At 34.5% G+C, this 17,219-nt stretch overlaps 1 long non-coding RNA gene across 1 annotated transcript; it reads right to left on the bottom strand.

Annotated features, from left to right (window-relative positions):
* Positions 1-9,043: 9,043 nt before the first annotated feature.
* LOC127851767 (uncharacterized) lies at positions 9,044-9,942 on the bottom strand. Its single transcript, XR_008035930.1, has 2 exons — positions 9,616-9,942; positions 9,044-9,419 (listed from the first exon to the last, which is right to left on the bottom strand). It is a non-coding gene; the product is annotated as an uncharacterized LOC127851767 (long non-coding RNA).
* Between the last annotated feature and the right edge of the window lie 7,277 nt (positions 9,943-17,219).

Genomic DNA, 17,219 nt, shown 5'->3' with positions numbered 1-17,219 from the left:
TGCAGCGACTGACACTTTATTTGACAAAATATACAGGGCAATACGTTTTCCGACTTCGGACGACGAATTTAAGGACGCGCAGAACGTGTTGTTTATATAATGTTATGGGTATGCCGTGTGTAATCCGATGCACCAATGGCGCCCATGTTAAAATCATTTCCCCGAGAACAGGGAACGACAAAAGTACAAACAAAAATCAAAACACGTAAGAACTAGTATCTTACCTTTAATTATCCGTTATAATCCATCTAATAATCCATTTAACTCAATAATTGACGAATTTGCATCTAGGGTCTTTAATAATTATTTAAGCATAGTTAAATAAAGACCCTTATGCCATTCTATCACTTTATTCAAATGAGTTTATGAACGCGATAAACTTTCTTCTTCGTCACACGCTACGTCATGTACTCTACATTACTGCTGTTCAAATGAACCGGAGCAGTTTATCTAATAATAGCCGTTGGTAAACTCGGTTGCATTTGCAGATTTCTGCATACAAACATAATTATGTTTAAACTTGCACAATGTTTTATTTATCTATGGTAAATGCCCTTATTGTACGAGAAAAAAATTTGTTATATAAATACACAATGAATGGAAAACATTCCAGTACACAACAGATAAATGAGTAGAAAATACCCGTGTACAAAATGGGACGTTCCCAATTCCAGTGTGGTGCTATTTTTACCATCTTATACTTTACACAGCTCTATGCCTAACGTGAATTAAATAGGAAAGCAAACATAGCAGATTATTCATGAACTGTGCGATATGTGTATGGCTTGTTGTACATTCTTAATATTTAAGTTAAATGTCAAAAGTATATGCTTTGGTTATAAACAATGCACATTACACGAAATAAGGAAAATGTGATCAATTGACAATTCAGATATGTCGACATACAGTACATGTAGAAAACATGTGAAATAAGTCGCGTTTATAATAAATCGTCAAAAAAATGGGGAAAATGAAGCAATAAGTATGTCATTTTATGACGCCATCAATCAGCTGATTCATTATACGGATGGCGAAAAAATATGTCATATGACTAGATTTAAAGGTTGAAGGTCGTATAATTTTGAAGTTTAAGTTTTGTCGACTTTGTTTCTTATGAAAAATCATTCAGTGGTAAAGGAAATATAAATTAAAATATAACAAAACACAAATCGTGTAATTTTATATTTTATTTCAACATTTCTTTTGGTGAATATGTCATATATATTTTTCTGCAAAATATGCACATTTTCTTCTAATGGGTGACCTTATAATTCGATCAATGAACCAAACAATATCGACCTAATTTTAGCGCATATCGCATGGCGTCATTTAAAAAGTAGTCCGTGCACGCGACAGGTATATTCCACAGTGTTGAATACAAGCAAGTATATTCCACAACGTGTTATACCGTCAATGTCGCGGTGAAAATGGGATAAAAGTTTATATGAAGTGACAACACCAAAAAATAACCGACGGTTGCGAAAGACACCTATAAACATTGCATATATTGTTAGATGCGCATAATATCACGTTAAATACTTAAAATATCCTTCGACCAGCATGTACATAAAAAAATACTATATTTACATGTATTCATTATCGCTTTAAATGAAAGGGATCAATAATTCACGTTTATGTTTAATTATTTTATTTTTAGCGAACACGATGAACACCGCGGTAGATATTATGGGTCCGCGGTGATTCGCGGTGTCCACCTTATGGAAAACGGCCCCCGCGAATATTTGATCTGAACACCCAGCGCGGGGGTCGTTTGGTAAGCGAACACCGTAAAATGAACACCGCGACGAGTGGCGTTTGTTTAAGTACACGGTGCTTGTACTGTATTTTTACATCTGTATTGTAGTTAAACGCAAACAACCAAACACAAATCAATATGTTCTGCTTAAATTTGTAATCAATGCGGAGAATTATATTAGTCAGGTGTTGATCACACATCATCATCTTTTAATTTCTTTTATTGTCTTTGAGACGGATCCGCTGCGTGGAGGCTGTATAATTTGCAACAACACTGAAAAACACAATACACACAATGGGTAATAAAGTTGTTAACAATTAGCGCTAATCATTACTATTCTACCTATACGAAGTCAACGCAGTCGATACAGCTGTACTGCACTCGCGTTTTAGAGCAATGTCACGTTACAGTTAAGTACACTGTGTAATCTACATCCTTTTGTGTAAAAACCGGATTAATCTTGATTACGAAACAGACGGAGTATGTATGCGTGGATTACCTTGGATTTTAGGGCCTCATGCCTTTGGTAATTCAGTCTTTATAATTTGTTCAAATATGAGATATAATTGTTCGTTAGGATCTTGAATTCGTCAATCGGTCGACTGACGGAATACACGGAAATTAATGCCTGACGATTAATAATGGTTTCACAATACATATTGTTTTTCTTTTAAACACGGACATTCATCTTTATTTTTTACAAAAACGGAGATGCAGTCCACTTAAACGTAGTATTGGTATTATATATACACATTATGTACAAGTAATGGAAATTTAGAATAGGGAAATGTCATTATTGTCCCCTACTGACAATGGTGGAGTTTCACCGGTAGGGGACAATATTGCTTGGCAATCTCTTGTTTTACACTTGGTTATAATTAAGCAGTATTTAAGAAGTATCCAAAATTGTACCGCCAAAACAAAAACGAGACTTTTGTTGATATATAGAGATTTGTTCTCTCAGTGAATATTAAGCATGTTTTGTAGAGATCATACCCATACATATGACCAATATTTTATTTAAACATACCCATACATACGACAATATTTTGCAGATAACATTATAATACATACGACCAATAATTTGTAAAGAACATACCCATACACACGACCAATATTTTGTAAAGAACATACCCAAACATACGATCAATATTTTGGAGAGAACATGCCCATGCATACGACCATTATTTTTGAGACAACATATTAATACATACGACCAATATTTTTGTAAAGAACAAACCCATACATACGACCAATATTTTGTAAAGTACATACCCATACATACGACCAATATTTTGGATAGAAAATACCCATACATACGACCAATATTTTGGATAGAACATACCCATGCATACGACCAATATTTTGGAGAAAACATACCCATACATACGGCCAATATTTTGGAGAGAACATACCCATACATACGACTAATATTTTGGAGAGAACATACCCATATATACGACCAATATTTTGGAGAGAACATACCCATACATACGACCAATATTTTGGAGAGTACATACCCATACATACGACCAAAATTTTGTAAAGAACATACCCATACAAAGAATTAAAACCATTCAACAAGACCATGTGAACAACTGGAGTAAGTATATAAGCGACCGAATGTATAGTAGTTTTACTGTATACATAAATATGTCTCTTAATTGAACGGCTTTATGAAAGTATGTTGCTGCCAACTTTTTATGTCCCCCACCACTATAGTGGGGGCATATTGTTTTTGCCCTGTTTGTTGGTTGGTTTGTTGGTTGGTTTGTTTGCTCCAACTTTAACATTTTGCCATAACTTTTGCAATATTGAAGATAGCAACTTCATATTTGGCATGCATGTGTATCTCATAGAGCTGCACATTTTGAGTGGTGAAAGGTCAAGGTCATCCTTCAATGTCAAAGGTCAATTATATAGCTTCGAAGCGGCGCAGAAGGGGACATTTTGTTTCTGACAAACACATCTCTTGTTTATGATTGTTTTATCTTCGCTAAGCTTAAAAAAAATATGTATCGAAGCATATTATTGTGGGTATATACATCTTATACGATATATTTTTATAGTATGGGTATGTATGAGGCGGTTAAGACAAAAATCGATACAATTTAGATCGCATAGGGAACATTTTTTTCTCCTGTCTTGGTACGTAATTCTGCTGACTGATTTCGATATTTAATTTTCGACACGATAAATCAATTTGGTCAATATATCTCTGTATTTTGGAAAATCCAACTAGCGTGAATATGCTGATTTTACAAAACTAAATTTCATTTCTATAAACACGTCAAAAGACCTTGAATAGTCCACTCCTAACCGCCAATTGCGAGGCAGGATACAACCATATTTAATCTTTTATTATATTTTTTTGTTTTAACACTTTTATTTACAATCATGTTTTATTATAAACAAATGATTTACGTATCAAGCGTTCATGTAAGTCCTAGTTGTACGAAAAATGTTCACATTTATGTTATTTAACATATTATTTAAAATTATATTTAAATACAATGTTCTTATTTAACATGATGCATCTTTAAAAAGGATTTAATAATTCTTGTAGATCATCCGATATATACTGTGAAACTATTTATTTTCGTTGACATGATATTTCGTGGATTTTCTAAAATTGGCAAAGTCGCGGGTACTTAAATTCGTGGATGTGTCTAATTATCCGTCTTTTTATTATTCTGTGTGTCAGTTTATACGCTTGTCGACAATTATGTTATCGGGTTAGCGATGCCACATCCTCCGGTAATTAGGTATACCACGAGGACTGCGTGTTAATCGGGTGCTAATGCAGCAGTGAAAGGAAGTTGCTATTGGTGGCACGCGCACTGTAAGCTGATGATGCCAAACTATTACAATTTAATGATGTTGGGAATTCAGGCGTGTTTGACGCACACCGAGTGTATAAGTAGAACGCGCGAAAAACCAGTTCAAACTGGATTTGTTCATGAGCATTTCAGAAAGGGAATCTCTTTATGTCGAAGAAAAATAGTGGAATCCACAGTCGATTTGCGATATTTTCGATATCGCGATACACCAGATCTGCAATTTATTACTATTATTACAAATGAAATTCTTTTGAGATAATATTTAAAAAGCAAAATGGAGTGAAAAGAAAAGGAAAATAAGATTCTTTCTTATTTACGATCCCCATTCTTATTCAACGAAGCATGATACCTCTACTTTCTAAAAATAAATTTACCCTTCTTTTACCTAACTGTACAGTAACATTGTCGAGTTCAAATTACAAATCTTCGAAAAAGTGGGAAACAAGTGATCTTTATATCTTATGTCTTATCACGTGGTTGTTTGAAGGCTAAATGGTCTTAATTAGGGGATAAATCGAGGTAAGATAGGAACCGGTTAATCAACAATGATTATTAATATATCTTATTTTCGTCGACACTTGAAATCGTAAATCGTTTGACCCACGAAAATCCACAAAAATCAATGTCCTACGAAAATAAATGGTTTCACAGCACATCTAATGGAAATGTAACTAACTCGTTATTTAATACAAAACGATTCGTATAGATTTTATATTATTAAACCATTTACACAACTTTTTATTAACACTTTCTAAAATATCTTCTTAATCATAACTTTTGAACAGCCATTTAAACTGATAGTGCATAGTACAGTTGAAACCCGATGGCTCGAACTCGCCGGGACAGGCAACAAGAGTTCGAGCCATCCGGAATTCGAGCCATCCGATTTCTAATGAACTTTTGTTTACGAACAAGTCTGCAGTACATTTTCACCTCCAGTTGAAGAGAACACATATTGCTTCAACACCGTACTACTTCGTTCTACTTTGTGCTTTTGAATTAATAAGAACCAAATATATACTTAATACATTAACGTAAAAATATTTTAAAACTTACAAATACAATCAAACAAATATCCCATAGTTAATAACATCAGCACGTTTTAACGTAGCACATTCAGTCATTGTCTGGTAAGACAGAGCACTAAGGATCAAAACATGCATCAGCACTATATACACATCATTTACATATGAGACAGTATTATATTTATTGATTTATTAACATTTTTTTTAAGAATAACATTGTGTCAGTCTGTGTTGCATTCCTTAGCTGTCGTCGGGAAACGAAGCTTTCTATTACATCCAGTTGAGGTTGAACCTGCTGTGAGTTTTCGCGATCCGCGAGATAATTTCTGATTACATAAATACAGACAGACAGACAGACAGACAGACAGACAGTTTATTCAGACTTATACAAAAGTACATCGTCTTCACACATATATATACACATACTTTCTGTCACGTAAATAGGTGTAACAACATAACATTACATAACATAGAAATAGTCATGTAAGAATACAAATACAAATAAACACAATCAATCGAAAGAACACTAAGGTTCTGTCAAGGCGGTACTGAAATTTATTAAACAACATTATTAAGCAAGGTATTTCTTAAAACAAAAGCTTCTTTGATATATTTACATACATTAGAAATAACTGTAATGTCACATGAAACTAATAAACTGTGGAATTTATACACAGATGGGTTGATATAAAATATACGGCTTATATATCTTTTTCTTAAATCAGCGAAGCAGCGGCATATACATATAAAATGGTATTCATCTTCTAAATCAGATTCATTACAACATAAACAATAACGTTCATTTCGTGGTATGTTATTCTGAGCGTATCTGCCGGTTTAAATTCGCAACGGGTGTGCAGACACTCTTAATCTAACAAAAAATAGGCGCAAACGTCTAGGAAGTAAGTCCAAATATTCTTCATATTCAAATGAGGTTTTAAAGACTTTATACATATCTAATACAGAACTGTTATTCATTTTACCATACCACTCCTGTTTAAAATTATCAACAAGTCTACATTTGAACTCGCTAATAAAACTATTAACGTTAACAACGTTTGGATTTTCAAATACATAACCAAATCCAAAATTATTTAACATGTTCTTGACATTTGAGACCCAATTTGTATAACCTTTATTACAATCATTTATAGCTTGTTTGTAAACAGTTTGCATTATGATATTTTCATTGTAAATAATTTTAAACCAGTATTTGATAATTTTAACGAACCTGTTTACATACAATGGATATCTCCCTAATTCTCCATAAACAGCTACATTACATGTATTTATTTTAACCTGTAACAATCGTTTACAAAATTTTAAATGTATGCGTTCAATGTCATCTGACTTTGTGAATCCCCATACTTCTGAAGCATAACTTAATATGGAGCCAACAAAAGAGTCAAACAACTGACAAAATATTTTCGGTTTTATGTCATAATCATTGCATTTAAACAATAATGCATTCATTGCCTTAAGGGCCTTACCAACCAAATGTTCCTGGTTTAATTTAAAATTTCCTGTGTAATTCAAAACCGTTCCTAAGTAGTTAAAGTTATCTACCACTTCAATTTCATTACCATTGTATGTCCATTTTTCGTTATCTTTTAACCCAAAGATACACAAATTCATCTTTTACTAAAACGATTAAGTCGATGACATCTTTGCAACTGGTGTTAAATCAATTATTGAGTGCCTTTAATCAAGCGGTCCTAATCGATAAACAGTTAATGCGACCTGAAGCGAGTTCGAGCCATCAAACAAAACAAAAGAACGTGTGAAAATTCACCGGGACTGTGACAACAGTTCGAGCCATCCAATAATTCGAGCCTCGCGAATTCGAGCCATCCGACAACATTTTATATGAATATTTAGCAATACAAAATCGGTGCTTTGATGTGAGTTCGAGTCAACCGGAAATTCGAGCCATCGGGTTTCGACTGTATAAAGTAAGTTAAACATTATATTAAGGGGTACCTTGTTGTTGTTATTTTTTAGCATACTAATGTGCGATTTTTTGGCCGCAATAGGCTTGGAATTAGAATTCGCTAAAGAGCGCGCGAAAATTATCCTGCACTTAAACAACGCCGCGTAATTCGCAAAGAAAGGGTGTTAAATTGTAGTGTTTGTTTGTTTGTTATTGTTTCTTATTTGAAAACTATGCATCGCATAGAGCATTGTTATCTTTTACCTTGGGTTAAAAGTTTTGTAAGGCATTTAAACAAAATTACATAACAACTTACTTAAAATTTACATTTTGTCTAAATTAAAATCAAAGTAAACACATTGTATAAACATCGTTAAGGTTGTTCAGATAAGTCAGTATTGAAACCGATTTTGTATTGTTTAGTGATTGAAAATAAATTCCAGACAAAACTGGAGGGTTTTTAGCGTTTGATGTTTGAAAACACGCCTAGCACGTTTATAAACCAATTGTATAGATTGCTATGTTTTGACAAAAGGAATTTGCATGTGTGAATGCAACTGTTTGTCGATAAGCGCTAGGTGTACGGTGTATTTTCATCATGTATTTTTACATATGTAAAGGGTGTGCTTCTGATTGCCCCACATTCAGAAATCCAATACCACGTTCAAGTGGGTGTAAAGAGGGGTAAAAAGGGTCAAGTTATAGAACAGAACATGACAGAAATTTTTTTTCACCCAATTCTATAACATATACCAGAAGGGCAATATAACAAAGTACAATATTAAGTACAATATTGTGACCTCCGATAGATTTTACAACAACACATAGTTTCCAGTGAGAGTGGGGGTATGTACGGTAGAAAGAAAAAATATATATATTAATATATTGACTAAGAATTAGTAGGATGAAGCAACACCAATACTCATACATAGTGATCATTGCCTGCGAATGATGTAACGGTAGGTAATTATGTAGTCCGATATGTCATTTTATTTTGATTAACTTCGATCAAAGTACATGTATTAAGCGATAATTATATATTATTTGTTTGTCACACAAACACAATATTAATTTAAAAATTACCAAATCAAAAAAAAAAGTTATTTTATATAATTAAATAACGGTCGAAAATCACAAACATTCATTAATCTATATCAATGCGTTATAAATAAATTAACCGTTGCTAGTATAACAAAATTCACTCGAGTGCCGTAATAAACTATCCTGATTTTACTTATTTCAAAATTCCTGATCAGAAAACATGGCAAATGCGCAACTTTACGTTGATTTGGTTACTTTTAAACACATATAGACAAGCATTGTGCATGACGGTTAGAGCCAGGGCCGGAAAAGCTGTTTTGGGGCCCAAGGCTGCATATGTTTCGGGGGCCCCTTCCCTCTAGCCCCTTCTGTATATTGAAAACCATACTTGATACTACAACTACCAAGATCAGAAAACTTGAATTTGTATATATAGCAAAACAATATTGACAATGTAAAACTATTTTATTAACTGACTTAAAATGCATGTTACATGTAACAGATTTAAGCCTATAAGTTTCTTTTACGACAGCTGTGTGACGTCTAGTTCTCGGAGGACTTGACATTCAGTAGACAGTAGCCCAATGCTGTCAACCTTTCCTGAATCATGGTGTTCCGTAGATAGTTTTTCACGCGTGATTATGTTGAAAATGACTTCCTTGACAGTTATCAACTGGAATTATTCGTAAAGCGATCGCAAAGTTGTCTATAATTTACCGCCATCTAACTTCAACAGTTCACTTATGTGGGTGATGGTTGTGTCTTGGTCCGCTTCTAAGATGGTTTTGAATGAACGAGCCCGTCAACAAAAGACGCCTCAATGCCATCTGGATTAGATTCCAATAGATGCGTTGCACATTCTCGCAGATCATCCAAGGTGAAAAACTCAAACTATGTCATGAAACCAAACAGTTTGTCAAGACCAGCATATGCGCTCAACCGCTTGGGAAGTTCAACAATTAATGAGACAATCAACTATGCATGTCGTATGTGTGAATTAAAAAAATTGTCGCGTGCACTTACTCCAAATTTGCATCTGGTGTCGAACTCTCGTCACGAAATAGTTTCCGCCGTTTCTTATGCGTATTCGCATCCTACTATTCGTTGATTGCAACAGACGCTTTGGTCTTCTCTTCAATGTCGTCAAACGTGTCCAGATGTTGGCATGACCATTCGGGCAAGTCGTATACTAAACAGAGAAACTAATGGTTCTGAATGGATATACAACACAGAAAGAAAACTGATAGCATAGTTAATCAAAGCGAACTAAACGGTAACAACTCGACATACATCGGGAAACTTGTAAAATTACACAGAACATTTCTACTGCATTCCCTTTAGAGTCGTTCGATGGCGTAATAAAGAACGACTATACATTGGGAAACTAGTCTGCCGTTAGGGGTCCCTTAAAAATCGGGGGCCCAAGGCTGCAGCCTTGTTAGCCTAGTGGTTAATCCGGCCCGGGTTAGAGCGCATATAATATCCCGAATATGCAAAATTAGCTTTATATTTCCTTATAGCTAAACCCTTTTATAACCATATAATAATAGACTTAAGATATTCTGAAAAAGAACAAATAGTGCCCACGTGTGAGATTGCAGATGGCGACAAATAGTGCAGTAATTACTGTGATCTTTAATCAAACATAAAAGAGAATTAAACATTTCATGGATAACAATGTGTAAAAACTTACTTGGAATTACTTTATGCTAGTTCAAAAGACCGTTCTTAATAATATATAGTTGTAATTAACACAATTTAACGACTTTTTTTTCAAACAAAAGGAAATTCCCGAATAAGTGCATTAACAGAAAAAAGAGAATCAACACAATAAATCAAGAGAATTAAGTAACGTCCTTGAAATTTTATTTCAGAAGCTTTGTGTATTCGTAGAGCGGAGGGAGGTCCATTTTTGTTGTTAAAATGATTTAAAGTAAATCGATTGGGAGATACAACCACGTGCTATATTTTAAAAACCGACCCCTGATTGGTCAACACTATTTTATGATTGACGTATCTGCTGGTAGGATACTGCGAAGTTACAAACCAATAACCTATAACAATATTTATCATGGTCATGATTTATAAAGGAATTCGCAGATATATATGAATTGCATTTAGGAACTGTCAGCCAATACAATTGTTTTGAACGGAAAACGGATGCTTATTACTATTATATTATTTTCAGTTTTTAACAGACATTAAATACGGAAGGGATGAATGAGACCGAAGCAAATAACGTACGTACATCAGTCATATGATATCAGTTTTAGAAAGGCGAAACGTTTTATATTATATGTAATTCACTGCAATAACGCATATATTTGTGGAATTTTAAAACAAACTCTTGCTGACTTTTTAAAACAAATTTAAAGATCCGTGAGTAAAAAACGGTTGTTAACGTGCATTTATTTTCGTTGTTTTCCTGTGTAAAGAAGTCTTGACTTTTATTTTGTATGATTATTACCAGAAATCGGGGATCTTTTAAAAACAAATAATAATATTTTATAATTTGACACCGCTATTTGTTGAAGAATGCTATATGGGCGATAGTTGTGATGTTTATCCATTCATGGTCGGGTACATTAGTGTGACTGTCTTTCTTGTTTATGCAAGTTTATTTGAAAGAAAATGGATTCATATAACATAAAATGTTTAAAAAAAATTATTATCATGTTTTCTGTTGAAATTATGATATGCAAATATAAAACCAAACATAGAACAACACTTGGATTGTCTAACTTTAGCACTTACACATTTTTAGGACATGGTATTTCGGATGTGTATGAATGTCGCGATTGTTGTCGAAAATATAGTTTTTATTAAATGTAAATATTTTTACTTTTGGTTTCTTTTGTGTAAGCTTTTACAATACCATCCAATAATATGTTTGAATAGTGTGTCCAGTTCATTTCCGACGCTATTATTTGACGCCTCCACACATTTCAATTGTACTTTATTTTAAATTAACTTAAGATATGAATCCAATCGTCATTTGTGTTGAAGTTTTAGCTATCATTACGATCGCGGACATAACGTCATGTCAGTAAAATCCATACAACTAAATATGTATTAAGTGTTGTTAAGAGTTTAACTGTTTCCCCTGTTGTGGAGCGTTTTGCGTTTCGCGAACACAATGTGCTTGTTAAGACCAATATCTAACTAAGGTACTTGTACTCAAAACTTAAAATGTGTTATGTATTGTACTGACTTTAAACAAAATGCAAGGAAATGGTTTTTTTGCTCATCTGTATTTGAAAAAAAAAAAGAGCTATTGTCATCACCTTGGCGTCGGCGTCTGCGTCGGCGTCAGCGTCGGCGTCGGCGTCCGGTTAAGTTTTGTGTGTAGGCCCACTTTTCTCAGTATGTATCAATGCTATTGCATTCAAACTTGGTACACTTACTAACTATCATAAGGGGACTGTACAAGCAAAGTAAGATAACTCTGGCATGCATTTTGACAGAATTATGTGCTCTTTTTATACTTAGAAAATTGAAAATTTGGTTAAGTTTTGTGTTTAGGTCCATTTTATTCCTTAAGTATCAAAGCATTTGCTTTCATACTTGCAACACTTACTAACTATCATAAGGGGACTGTGCAGGCAAAGTAATGTAACTCTGACTGGCATTTTGACAGAATTATGTGCCCTTTTTATACTTAGAAAATTGAACATTTGGTTAAGTTTTGTGTTTAGGTCCACTTTATTCCTAAAGTATCAAAGCCATTGCTTTTATACTTGCAACACTAGCTAACTATCTTAAGGGAACTGTACAGGCAAAGTTATGTAACTCTGACTGGCATTTTGACAGAATTATGGGCCCATTATATTTAGAAATTGAAAATTTGATTTAAGGCTTGTGTTTTGGTCCACTTTACTCCTAAAGTATCATAGATATTGCTTTCATACTTGGAACACGCGTTAACTATCATAAGGGGACAGTACTGGACAAGTTGCATAACTCTGGTTGTCATTTTGACGGAATTATGGCCATTTATTGACTTAGTAACTTTGAATATATGGTTAAATTTTGTGTTTAGATCCACTTTACTTCTAAAGTATCAAGGCTTTTGCTTTCAACTTCAAATACTTTCATGCTATCATGAGGGTACTGTACTTGGCAAGTTTAATTTTTACCATGACCTTTGAATGACCTTGACTATCAAGATCAAATTATTAAATTTTGCTAAAATTGCCATAACTTCTTTATTTATGATTAGATTTGATTGATACTTTGACATAACAACTTTACCTGACATACCACAATAGACTCCACCCAAACAATCCCCCACGCCCCCACCCCAGAATCCCCCCACCCAAATTGTTTTTTTCATTTTTTTCATTTTTTTAAAGATCATCTAATAAATGATTACACCCTCTCACTATACCCCCGCCCCACCGCCCCCTCCATTTTTTTTTAAACATGGTTAAAAAAAATATATTTTTATTATTTTTTTATGTTTGAAATACCGTCCAACCATTTCACCAAAGAATACCCCCCTCCCCCCATTTCTTTCCTATTTTTCTAATATAATGTAATAAATGATCACACACCCACACTATTCACCCCTCTCCACCCCACCCCTTCCTCCTTTGTGATTGAAGTATTGAGATAGGTCCCTTCACCTTTAAAAGAAAAATGATGAGCGGTCTGCTATATATATATACCTGTATATATATTAGTGGGCGTGTTCACATCTCGTAAACTCGTAAAATACAAGTAAATATATATAAATATTTTAGGCTTAATTATATGTTATTGTCAATTCTAGACGACGGTAACGGTGATCCCCATTTCGCCAAGGATGAGAAGTTTGTTTGATATCAATTACAATCTGGGCGTAATTTACGTCCTCATCATCACGTTGCTGAGTATTGCTGGAATCGCAGGGAATTCTGCGATCCTATATGTGATGAAAAAAGAACCGCAGGTGAAAGGACACGCGAGACTTCTAATGAGCAACATGGCCCTAGCCGACCTGTGTGTAACAGGAATTGCCAACCCCATGTGCATCATTGGTAAGTGTTTATGCAACCGAAATAAAAAAAGTTTTCCCGTTACGGTGTTGGTCTTTGATAAGTTGGTTGTTGCTTCTGAATCCTATAAACTAATACTACTCTAATATAAGTATATACAAGTGGACAGTTACAGCGAGTGGTGCTTATTTATAGTAGCTGAAAAGCTCTGATCGACTAGTCAAATTTAACACAATCTATATACATGTATCTGAATCTTTACCCATTTATGCCTAGCGTCTAGAAAAAAAGGCCTTTGCAACCAGCGTAGACCTAGATGAGACGACGCATGATGCGGCGTCTCATCTAGGTCTGCGCTGTTTGCTTCAAGGAATTTCTGTAAGAAATATTCTTAATATAGAAATAAATATACTAGACATCCCTTATTTTGGAAATAAATTGATCCAATTTAGAAGGATGGGAGAGTCCACTAGGCATAATTGGGTTAACATTATATCCTACATACCGTTCAGAGTATGTGGAAATTTAATTTTCATTCAAAATAACGAGTTTTCTATTTCAAAATGTTAAATATAACATTAACTGAACCATTCTGTTGGCGTTTTATACCATATTACCAAACATATAAATCAATTTTCAAATTATATTATTGTATTGCATAAGCCCAACGCACCAAAAGGTGTCATTGTAGACATTGGAATCGCTTTGTACTATATGCTAACATGCATAACAATGGTCACACGTATTTGTTTTCAGGTGCTTTTACAGGCATGCACATCATGCAATGGGGAAGCGTGGCCAGCCTTTGTCTTACTGCTTGCATTTGCGTGTTCTTGAACATTGTCAATATTACCGTTAATCGAAGGATTTTCATCTGCTATACGAACGCATACGACAAAATCTACAGAAAAAACGTCCGTCATTGTGCTCTGCGTCACTTGCTGGATGATTGGTTTCGGGGTTGAGTTGCCGAATTTTATCGGTTGGGGTGATCATACTTTTGACGAAAAAACGCATCAGTGCACTTGGGACCGCCACGCGGACCGATCATACACGGTCCTAGTGTCCGCCGGATTCATTATAGTTCCTCTGGTGTTGATCTTGTATTGTAACATGTCAATGATCAAGCGAAACTGGGATGTAAAACGGAACATCCATGGGTACAAAGCAAGGTGGGTGTCAAGGGAAAGTTAATTAAACCATTATCTTGTAGTTGAGTGATATTTGAACAGAAGATCTGTTTTCAACAATACTTGCATGGTGTAAGGAGAATGCGTAAAAACACGAAACTTTAAACAATCGTACACCTCACTCCATTTAAATCTTTTTATTGAAATTAAAACTAAATTTATTTTGTTTTAAATCACTTGTAAGATAGAACATTCAAGCGTTCGTGTTATATATATATTAGTTATTTATTTATTCAACTTTGCATTATATGTTATTTTACTACATTCCCAATTACGTATGATTTAGAATGTGTTGTAATACAGGGGGTAATCACTTTACTTACAAGATGGCGACATCCATGCTGAGACAGGTAGTTTTCTCCCTTTTTATAACCCTTTATTACTTGTATTTATTGTTTTTATGTCGCCAACTTTCCAGCCAAATCAGCAAGAAAGTGATTAGCATTTATTTCCTATTAATATTCGCTCTCTATATCGACTTTCCTCGCTGCGAATGTTCTCAGTGGGCGCTGTAATTTTGTGACCCGCTAAGAAATTTCGCAGCGAGTGAAGTCGAGATAAAGAACGAATATTAATACAATATAAACAATTATCACTTTCTTGCCTAAATTGATCGGCATTTTAACAATTATGAAAAATAATAATGTGTATAAAGCGTCGTCAGCTTGGTTGTCACGTGATTAAACCCTCTGTGTAACTGATATTGGGTTTGTGCCTTGTTTTAGTTACTCGAAGTCCGTGATTGCCACAGTAAGCCAGGTGAAGATTCTCATGACAATTATGATAATTACCCTGATATGTTGGCTGCCGTATGTTTCTCTCTTGCTGAAAGACCACGGCAACGAGGCTTCAATGGAAACCAATATGTTTATCACACTTCTCGCGCATTCGCACTCGACCTGGACTCCTGTCATTTATTTATGTTACCAAACGTAAGAAAACTACGAGCCGCAATAATAGTTTTACTCGTATTATATGGTATTTTTATGTTTATTCAAAACCAATATCATTTTATTGTAATGCTGTGTCATTTTTTGTATTTTTGCTGTGATTGTGCAATTTAGTACGTGCATTGTAAAACACTTTTTCGTTCAAATTATTAACTTGAACTACAATATTAAATTGTTGAAGACCGATATTGAATTAAAAGGATCGTACCTAAAATGAAACACTACTTTATGCTTTAGTTGCACACGTATAAAATGCAAATTAAGCATTCTTAAGCTATTTGCTTTTTTATTTTTGTTAAATTTGTTCATTATCGTGGAAATTACTATTGTGAAACCATCCGTAGTCATATTTAATAAGTATATCATGTGAATTGTCGTATAACATAGAAGACTATGGGCTACTTTTTTGTTGGCAGAAAATTTCGTGACCACATACATCGTCTCGTGTGTCCCGTGAAGGTTATCGGTCCGTTTGGACGAGCTGATGCTGGTAGTACAAGGACGGTAGACGCAAACAGTGCCACGGCGTCTCAGAAGAAAACGTTTCATAGGGTTCAACCATTTTCACCGAACGAAAATTCAAAATGCAATACGCCGCTTTAAGCAAATACCGTGTTTTCGCCTCATATATCTACGCCTTTGGCAATTAAAAGCTGTGTACTGCAACCACGGGATGTATTTGTATTTTCATCATCTACATCAGACGTAGCTAAACAGTCGAGTCTGGCGAATACTGGTTTAGGGAACAGCCATGCCTCGTCATTGATGCACCTTAAGTCCACGACTATGTTTGCCTGTGATCGTCCCAAAAGTTTATCGGATCAGTTGTTACCACCGGTTGAACACCATGATCCTACTGAATCTGTATTTGGAAGCACGACAGCTACAGGTACTTCATACAGTGGAAAAGCTCACACTTATTCAATCGCCTAATGACGTAATAACGTTCTGGCTGATGCGCGGCTTCTATGGTTGTTAGGGTTAACATATATATTGATGTGAACCGCCTTCAGTCAATGGCAAAAGTAGTTTTCTATCAACAAGTATAGTTATGGTTCCAGATAAGCTGTTCTTAAGGCTGTATACCTATTTTTTTTAACTTTTTTACTCTGTTCAAATGCAATCTGGCACCGCGTTTAGAACAGTCATAAAAAGTGGAATCGAACATAAAGACAATACTGTGTAATTCATATTTACTGTTATTTAGACAATTTGTTTAGTGTGATATCTGAAAATACATTTGAGGGGAATAGTTGATTTATACGGCAGATGTTTGATATACAATCTAAAACTACTTTAGAGTTCGGTGGTGTTAACTCATATAGTGTTTTTTAACGCCATAGAATAATAAAATAATAATTTAACACAACATTCCCATGTTCCCTGTGCGTAATGATTGATTATTGGAACTTTCATATATTCACCATGTATATTGGTCGAATATGGGAACTCACATAAATTCACCATGTGTTATGATCAATTATTTCTCACAGGCTTCATTTGCTTCAGGT

Source organism: Dreissena polymorpha, chromosome 11, assembly GCF_020536995.1.
Source record: "Dreissena polymorpha isolate Duluth1 chromosome 11, UMN_Dpol_1.0, whole genome shotgun sequence".
NCBI classification, from domain to species: domain Eukaryota; kingdom Metazoa; phylum Mollusca; class Bivalvia; order Myida; family Dreissenidae; genus Dreissena; species Dreissena polymorpha.
This window is presented reverse-complemented; position numbering and strand designations above follow the sequence as displayed.